This window comes from Lissotriton helveticus, chromosome 3_1 (assembly GCF_964261635.1).
Source record: "Lissotriton helveticus chromosome 3_1, aLisHel1.1, whole genome shotgun sequence".
In the NCBI taxonomy this organism is placed as follows: Eukaryota; Metazoa; Chordata; class Amphibia; order Caudata; family Salamandridae; genus Lissotriton; species Lissotriton helveticus.
In genome coordinates, this window is record NC_136061.1 from 686,015,099 (window position 1) to 686,022,776 (window position 7,678).

Genomic DNA, 7,678 nt, shown 5'->3' on the forward strand with positions numbered 1-7,678 from the left:
TTAATGTACCGGTTAAAATCTAAAAATCTAAAAGTGTCATAGTACAGCTGTCAACTGCTAGTCATACATTTACCATCTGTTTGTTTCATGGCCCTACTATCGATAATCCTGACATATTTCTCTTTTTAAGTACTGACTTATTTGGATGGGGCAGGGATCTGATTATTATGGGGAATTTAGTTGTATAATGGACCAGAAAAATTAATAACAAAAATTGTAAGACATTGGGTAGAATGCACAGAACCCGAGCTGCAATTTTTGAGTTTATGCGCTTTAATCAGCTCGATGACGCATGGAGGACGATCTATCATGTGCAGCCAGGGTTCATTTTCTATTCTAATCCAGATAAACACTATTCACTTATCGAGATGTTTTTTGCAAAAAGATTGCTTATGGTAAACGCCCAAATGGAAATATACTTCAAAAGTAACATCTGATCATAACCCCCTGACATTAGGACTACGGGTGGAGAAACGGAACAAAATCACAGTCAATATATTAGTTTTAGAAAAACGGAAGGGATATGACTGAACGCGAGATCTATTTACAGCTGTTAGAAAAACGATCTATCTTGAGTAGAAGACTTATGGAGAAAATTGCTCTCAGTTTTATAAAGTACAAGGCTAAACAATATGAATACGGGGAGAAGGTTGGTCAACTTTTGGTGTGACAGATAGCAGATATGGTTTTATGTTGCAACTACAACTTCCCTAACCACGTCTTCTCCAACAACAAGGTCACAACTACGACCTTGTTAAAAAGGTTTTTTACCACGCATTCCTTTACCACGATTTTTCGTGATAAAGGAATGTGTGTTAAAATAAATGCTTTTCAACTAGTACCCAGAACCCCCACCCATTAAAAACTATTTTCACCCACCCTAAAAATAAACACGATCACCGATATACACTACTAATTCCCCCACCCTAAAATTAAACACAATTACCAACACAGCCTAAAAACAAACACGTTCACCCACACCCCCTAAAATCTAAAAACTAACCCCAAACTCCCCCAACCTCTGTATACTAACCCCAAACCCCCACCCTCTATAATCTAATTCCCCCACTCTAAAATTAAACATGATCACCCACAATCCCTAATAACTAATTCCCCCAACCTAATGATATACACGTTCACCCACGCACCCTAAAAACAGACATGATCACCCACACCCCTTAATAAATGAACTCTACCCCATTAAACTTAATTTCCCCCTCCCTTAAATTAATCACGATCATCCCACCTCCTAAAATCTGTCTCAACACCTTATAAACTAATTCCCCATCTTATAAATAAATACGAACACCTATACCCCCTAACACTAAACCCCAACTCCTAAAATCTAACCCTAAACCCCCCACCCCTGAAAATTAACCCCTCTTACCTGGTCCTCTGCGACGCTCCTCTGAACTCCTCCCTGCTGGAACACTAGACCGACTCAGCCTTAACCTTGCACATGCGTGGTTTAGGCTGAATAGTTGTTCGGGCAAGTAGTTTTTCGGCTTGTGTGACTTCGGAACTCGGTGTTCAGGATGTTTCCCAGCAAATAGCAAGACAAAATCGAATATTAAAGTAATTCATGGAGAAGGCAGGATCCCCTACACTCAACCTCACAAGATTGTGGAACAGTTCGGAGCCTTTTATGCTAAATTATATGGGGAATCAGTTTTGAATAAAAGCAGACTTTCTACTTATCTACGAGAGAGTCATCTTCCATGACTTGATATCGACGAAGCAATGACATTACAAGAAGAAATATCATTAGGTGAGGTGGCGGGTGCAATCACGGCTCTGGCCATGGGTAAAGTCACTGGCGAGGATACTATTCCTCTGTAGTTTTATAAAGTGTTTGGGGATATCTTGGGTCCAGAGTTTACAGATTTTACTGTGTATTTCTCTAATGGAGAGCAAGTTACGGCTTCATGGAGCCGGACCACTATTATCGTTTTCCCTAAGAAGGCAAAGTCGCCAATAGACAAGGGCTCCTATCGTCCCATCTCTTTGATTAACACGGAACCCAAAGTAGTCACAAAGCTCTTGGCTTCTAATATACATCTGCTTGTTTCTCCACAGTAGCATGGATTTGCTTCTGGGAGAGATACAATCACACATAAACACCGCTTTACCGGCCTTCGACTAATCCGGCAAACTAGTAACATCGACAGGTATGATCATGCTGGACGCCAAGAAGGCTTTTGATAGGGTAGCATGGGAGGCACTCTTGGGGACAATGTTAAATTTTGGACTTGGGACCAAGTTTGTCACTCCGGTTCAGATATAATCATCCAGTTGTGGTTGTTATTGTGAATGAGCTATCATCCACACAATTACCTGTCCAAAGTGGCACCTGCCAGGGTTGTCCACTATCCCCTTTACTCTTCGCACTTTACATCGAGCCCTTTATCAGGCACCTCTTGCAAAAAAATGGATTTCTCCCAGTCAGCCTGAATAGTATAGAATTAAAAGTCACTGCATATGTGGACGATATTGCTGTCTATTCTGTGAACCCTGTTGAAGTGGTAGTTCTTATAAAAAAATGAAGCCAAACAGTTTGGTTCTTTCTCCGGCTATAAGCTGAACTTATCAAAAACTCAAACAATCCTTAACTACCAGCCTGATATCTTACCAACATCTTAGGGGGTCACTAATACAACCACATACCTCGGTATACACCTTTGTAGCAGGGTAGACAAGCTTATATCCGTGAATTATGCACCACTCCTCAAAGCTGTCACTACCAAATTACACAGCTGGCATTGGTTCCCCCTCAGTATCAGTGGCAGGTGCAATATAATTAAAATGAATATCTTAGCTAAGTTTTTACACCTTTTTTGTTCAATCCCTCTTAGGGTTCAAACTCTTTTTTTAAGTGCTTGGAAAGCGCAAAAAGCTGTTTTATATGGGGTTATAGACGTGCCAGAAGAGCCCTCAGCTGTATTGAGCAGCCTTACAAACAAGGGGGCTTTAATGTTCCTGACTTTAAGCACTATTATTGGGCTGCATTTACAGGATGGATGTGGAGTTTGCTGAATGGACTTTCTTCACTAGCTTATCAATTAGCTTGAGGGAAGAATATTGGATTCATGCTTTATAAGACCTCTGATCCCAACTACTACAAGTGGGTCAAATTTAAGGTAATCAGGGACATCATAAGGATCTGGCATGAGATATCTCAGAGGTATTCTCTGCCTCTGCTGCATTATTATACAATTTTATGGGGCAAGCCTACTCTGCCTGATATATTCCAGGATGCAGTTGGAAGAACTTGGCAGTCTTCAGGCATTATTTGTCTGGGTCAACTATATGACAATCAGGATGTGCGTTAATTTATGGTGCTCAGAGATGAGTTTGGGCTCTCTTATAACTCTTTTTTTAAATATCTCCAGGTCAGAGTTTATCTTTTAAATGGGATAAAATTACTTACTTCACCACATACATATGAGTTATTGACTGGTATTTATAAGAACAGCAAAGGCACCATAGGTGTAATATATCAGAAATGTATGGCATTTGTTCTTAATGACAACCTGCGTACATCTAGGAAACTAAGTCGGCTAGTGAGTACCAATATCCCGGCTGACGAAGTGCAGGAGGCACTGTGTATCCTAGATAGAGCAGTCGTCTCTATCAATTTAAAACTGCAGCAACACAAAACAGTGTTTATGTTATACTATACTCCCGAGCTCATATCTAAGTGGACAACATCCTGATTCCCTGATAATTCATTTTGCCCCAAATGCAATTTATATGCTGCAAACCTTAAGCTTATGATATTGGACTGCCCAATGCTTAGGACTTATTTGTAGCAGGTTTTTACAACACTACCGGCGCTAGGCAGTCGCCAGGTCCAGCTTACTGATAAAGAAAGGGGTGCTGCTCGTAGCCGTGAACTGCTGGTATAAAACCTTGCGTGGCAGCTTGGAGCATCTTTTGGGACACGGACATATTTCCCGACCTGACCCAGGCAGAACTGAAGCGGACCTGGTATTGGCTTAGCGGGACTGTGAGGACCAGAGGGCTAAGCTTCCCCTGACTCGACGCACCTGGTGCCTCTTCTCGCTCACTGTCTCCCTCGATTTACACACGCCTATCAACGCGAATCGCGGGACGCGCGCAGGCGGCGCCGGGCAAAGCCCGGGCCAAGGGCGGGCCCGTTGTAGCCCATTTGTGACCGAGTGAGACTGGACTGGGCCACCCCCCTAACCTCTGGCATTCTCTTTCTTGTGACCCCGCGTCCCTGAAATCTGAGTAAGTGCCTAATGACTGATCCTCTTTCATAGATATGCCAGCACAGGAAAGGAGAAATAAGACTGTGGAGGGGTCTCTGTTAATGGGAACTCTAGATGACTTTATTATAAGAACAAATTCAGTCATAGATCAAGGGATAACCTTGATGGAAAAGTGGGTGTCTTTGGACTTAGCATTAGCCAAAAGATCGTCTATGGGTCATCTCGCAAATGTACGCACACCTGAACCCCTCACCAGAGCACACACTATAGACACTGAGGTACTTATACATAGTCCCCCCAGTTCGCAGGGCTCTTTCTGTTCCCTACCAGTGCCCAATACGCAAACTCTAGTAGACACAGAAGACGTACAGGTGGTAGCTGAGGAGACACCTCCAAAGGGAGGAAACACTAGACAGCTACGTGGAAGAAGGGAAGGGGCAATACAGAAAAGTAAGCAGTCAATGACTGATGCTGGTGGTGGTAGCAAAAAATCTAAATCCACAAAGGGCCAGGGCAATCACGCGATAGCAGTTATTCACAAAGGGGATGTTCTTGATAAACAACAATTGGGTTCTGACCGTACCCCCCCCCGGCTGCCTCAAGCCAGCCTGCGGTATCCGGAGCTGGCGTAAATATTAACATGAATACCGCTCCAGGCAGAGCTGAAATTGACGAGAACTCCCTATTAAATAAACTGGGGTCTTTAATAAGGTCCATCTTCGCCCCCCTGGAAGTAAGACTTCAAGGAATCGAAGAACAACTTGTTAAGTTAGAGGAGGAGATAATGGGTAGTTTTGTCAGTGGGAAAATGACAAGCAATTCCTTGTGTACATCTAAAGTAACTGCAGTGCCTGACATTCAGCCCACCCTACAACATTCCCAAATAGCGGAAAAATCCTGCTCAAACTATTTAAATGCCCAGATAGCACCAAACGTGACAGCTTTATTACAAATTCGTCGTACTCTGGGCAAGGAATCTATATTACCTGTAACAACACCGACAGTCGGCGCAGGGAATACATCAGAGGAAGCACCAAGGCGGGATTGTCTTATTATTATCCTACCCCCTTCAAGCAAGTTCGTATGTGATAGTGTTAACGGGCGTGCCTGAATTGAAAAATACTAGTCTTGAGTCATTTAACTGTTTAAAAAACAAAGTAACACACTGGCTCAACTTAAATAGGCCGCTACCCCCCACGTTTAAAGCGAAATTATGATGGTGCATAGGTTACCATGGCTGGGATACACACCAAAAACAGTCGTGGGAGACTGCGTCCTGGTTAATTTTAGAGACCCACGTGCGGTGGATCATATCTGCTCCTGGGACAACCTTAACTATAATCAAACATTAGGGACAATGATAGAAACTAGACCACTCTCGTTCTTTTTTCCTCAACCGAATCAACCAGATAATACAATGAACATGGACATTAGTAACACACGATCGCCAGGGTAGGGCGGGAACCCTCAGACACGGTCCCACAAATGTACAGAATTACCTGCCCCTACAGAATAGGTTTAGTACCCTAGAAATGGTCGATTGACAAAAAATAGACTCAATTAAGACCGCTCATAGGAACATGGGGTGGCGTATAGAAAAACACTTAGAACCCCAGACGCAAGCAAATTATAATAATCTGGACTGTCACCCTAGTGGAAACAGTCCATTACCTATAGATGCTTGCGTCGCACTAAGAAATAACGTCTTAGACGAAGAGCCCTTTATGGGGGTCTTAGAAGACCTGGAATTAAACCATTCTACACCTGACATTGCAATGCATATAGGGCCAGATGGCGCCTGCAATCAACCCTTCTTAGCCATGGTTCAGGAGGTAGTTGAGAGGGAAAAGTCCTTATCCTGTTTATCTTGGAACATTGCTGGTCTATCAAATAAGCTAAACGACCCATCCTTTATGCTTTTCGTAAAGGAATTTTCTATTGTTTGTTTACGGGAGACCTGGGAGAGGGAGGCTGTTCATTTAAATGGATATCGTACTTTGCATTCTCCTGCTGAGTTGTCGATAAGGGGCAGAAATAAAGGGGGTTTGTGTTTTTATATTTCAAACACCTCTAATGTAGTGGTTGAAAAATTCATTGCTGACTCAAAATATTACCAGATGTTGGAACTTACAATGAAGGGCAATGAGACTCTTAATATTGTAAACTTTTATAACAATATCCCCAAATGTGAATTATCTAGTGTATTCGAGGGCCTTCTACATGTAATGCAGAAATCTAAGAAGGATTTTTTTCTGGGAATCGTGTTTTATGGGTGGGGGATTTTAATTGTTCTCTGTGCCCAAATGGCAACACTGGTATATGTGGTTTAGTCAACACATTAGGAGAACCCTGTACCCACTTCTCACACACATCAACTGGGAATCTTGTAAATAACCTCCTGTTTGAAATGGACTTAGGCTTTGGAAATGAATGATGTATGCCACAGGTCGATTTTAAGCCTACATACAATGGCAGGGGTTGTAATTCGTTAATTGATTTTGTCATGGTGTCAAACAGTTTTTCTCAAAAGCTGTTCGATTTTAAAACAGGCGAGATTGCAATTAGCGACCATTACCCCAATAGTTTTTCACTAATATTGAAGAAGCATAAAAATGCATTGGTAAATAATTTGTACGGCCACAGGTTAAATCTAGCGAAAAGAAATGGCTACGCCATAAAATGGAATAAAATTGAGCCTGTACTCTTTCTTCAGAAATTAATAACAAGTAAGTTTGATGACTTTATGATCTGCCTCTCTGAAACAAGCAACTTGGATGCCGTTATGCCGGCCTTCATTAATATTACTGAGGAGATCAATCAATCCCTGGTGGGTTTAGTGAGGAAACGAGAAAGAGATAAAGCTGAGGGATGGTTCAATTCGGAATGTAGCAAAGCTCATGTAGCTCTAAAACTAGCACTCAAAAGAGTCCCTAAAAGTAGGACTGAGATAAAAAACGCTAGAGGTTTATACTATGCTGCTATAAAGAGAAGAAAGAAGGATATAAAGAAAGAGGCATGGGACACTCTACATGAAGCTGCATTTCGGAAAGATACTACCAGTTTCTGGAAGGCGGTGAATGCCCCTTTTTTTGCTGATAGGAAAGTAGACAGCATAGAATTGGCTATTGAGGAAACTACCTGGGTAAATTATTTTACCGGATTATATAAGAAGGATTCTTTACCGGGGAGTCGCCATGCTGAGATAGGGGGTGAGGAGGAAAATAGTACATCGGGCCTATTCCCATTGGATGTCGACTTTGAATTATCCGAGGTCGAAGTAGCAATCTCAGAGAGCTCGGGGGAAAAGGCCCCGGGCCCTGATGGAGCACCTGTTGATACTTATAAATCAAACATTAAATTATGGGCTCCCCTTTTGACCAACGTTTTAAACTGTTGCAATAAAACAAGGTTCATTCCAACATGGGAGGAAGCAATCGTGATCCCCA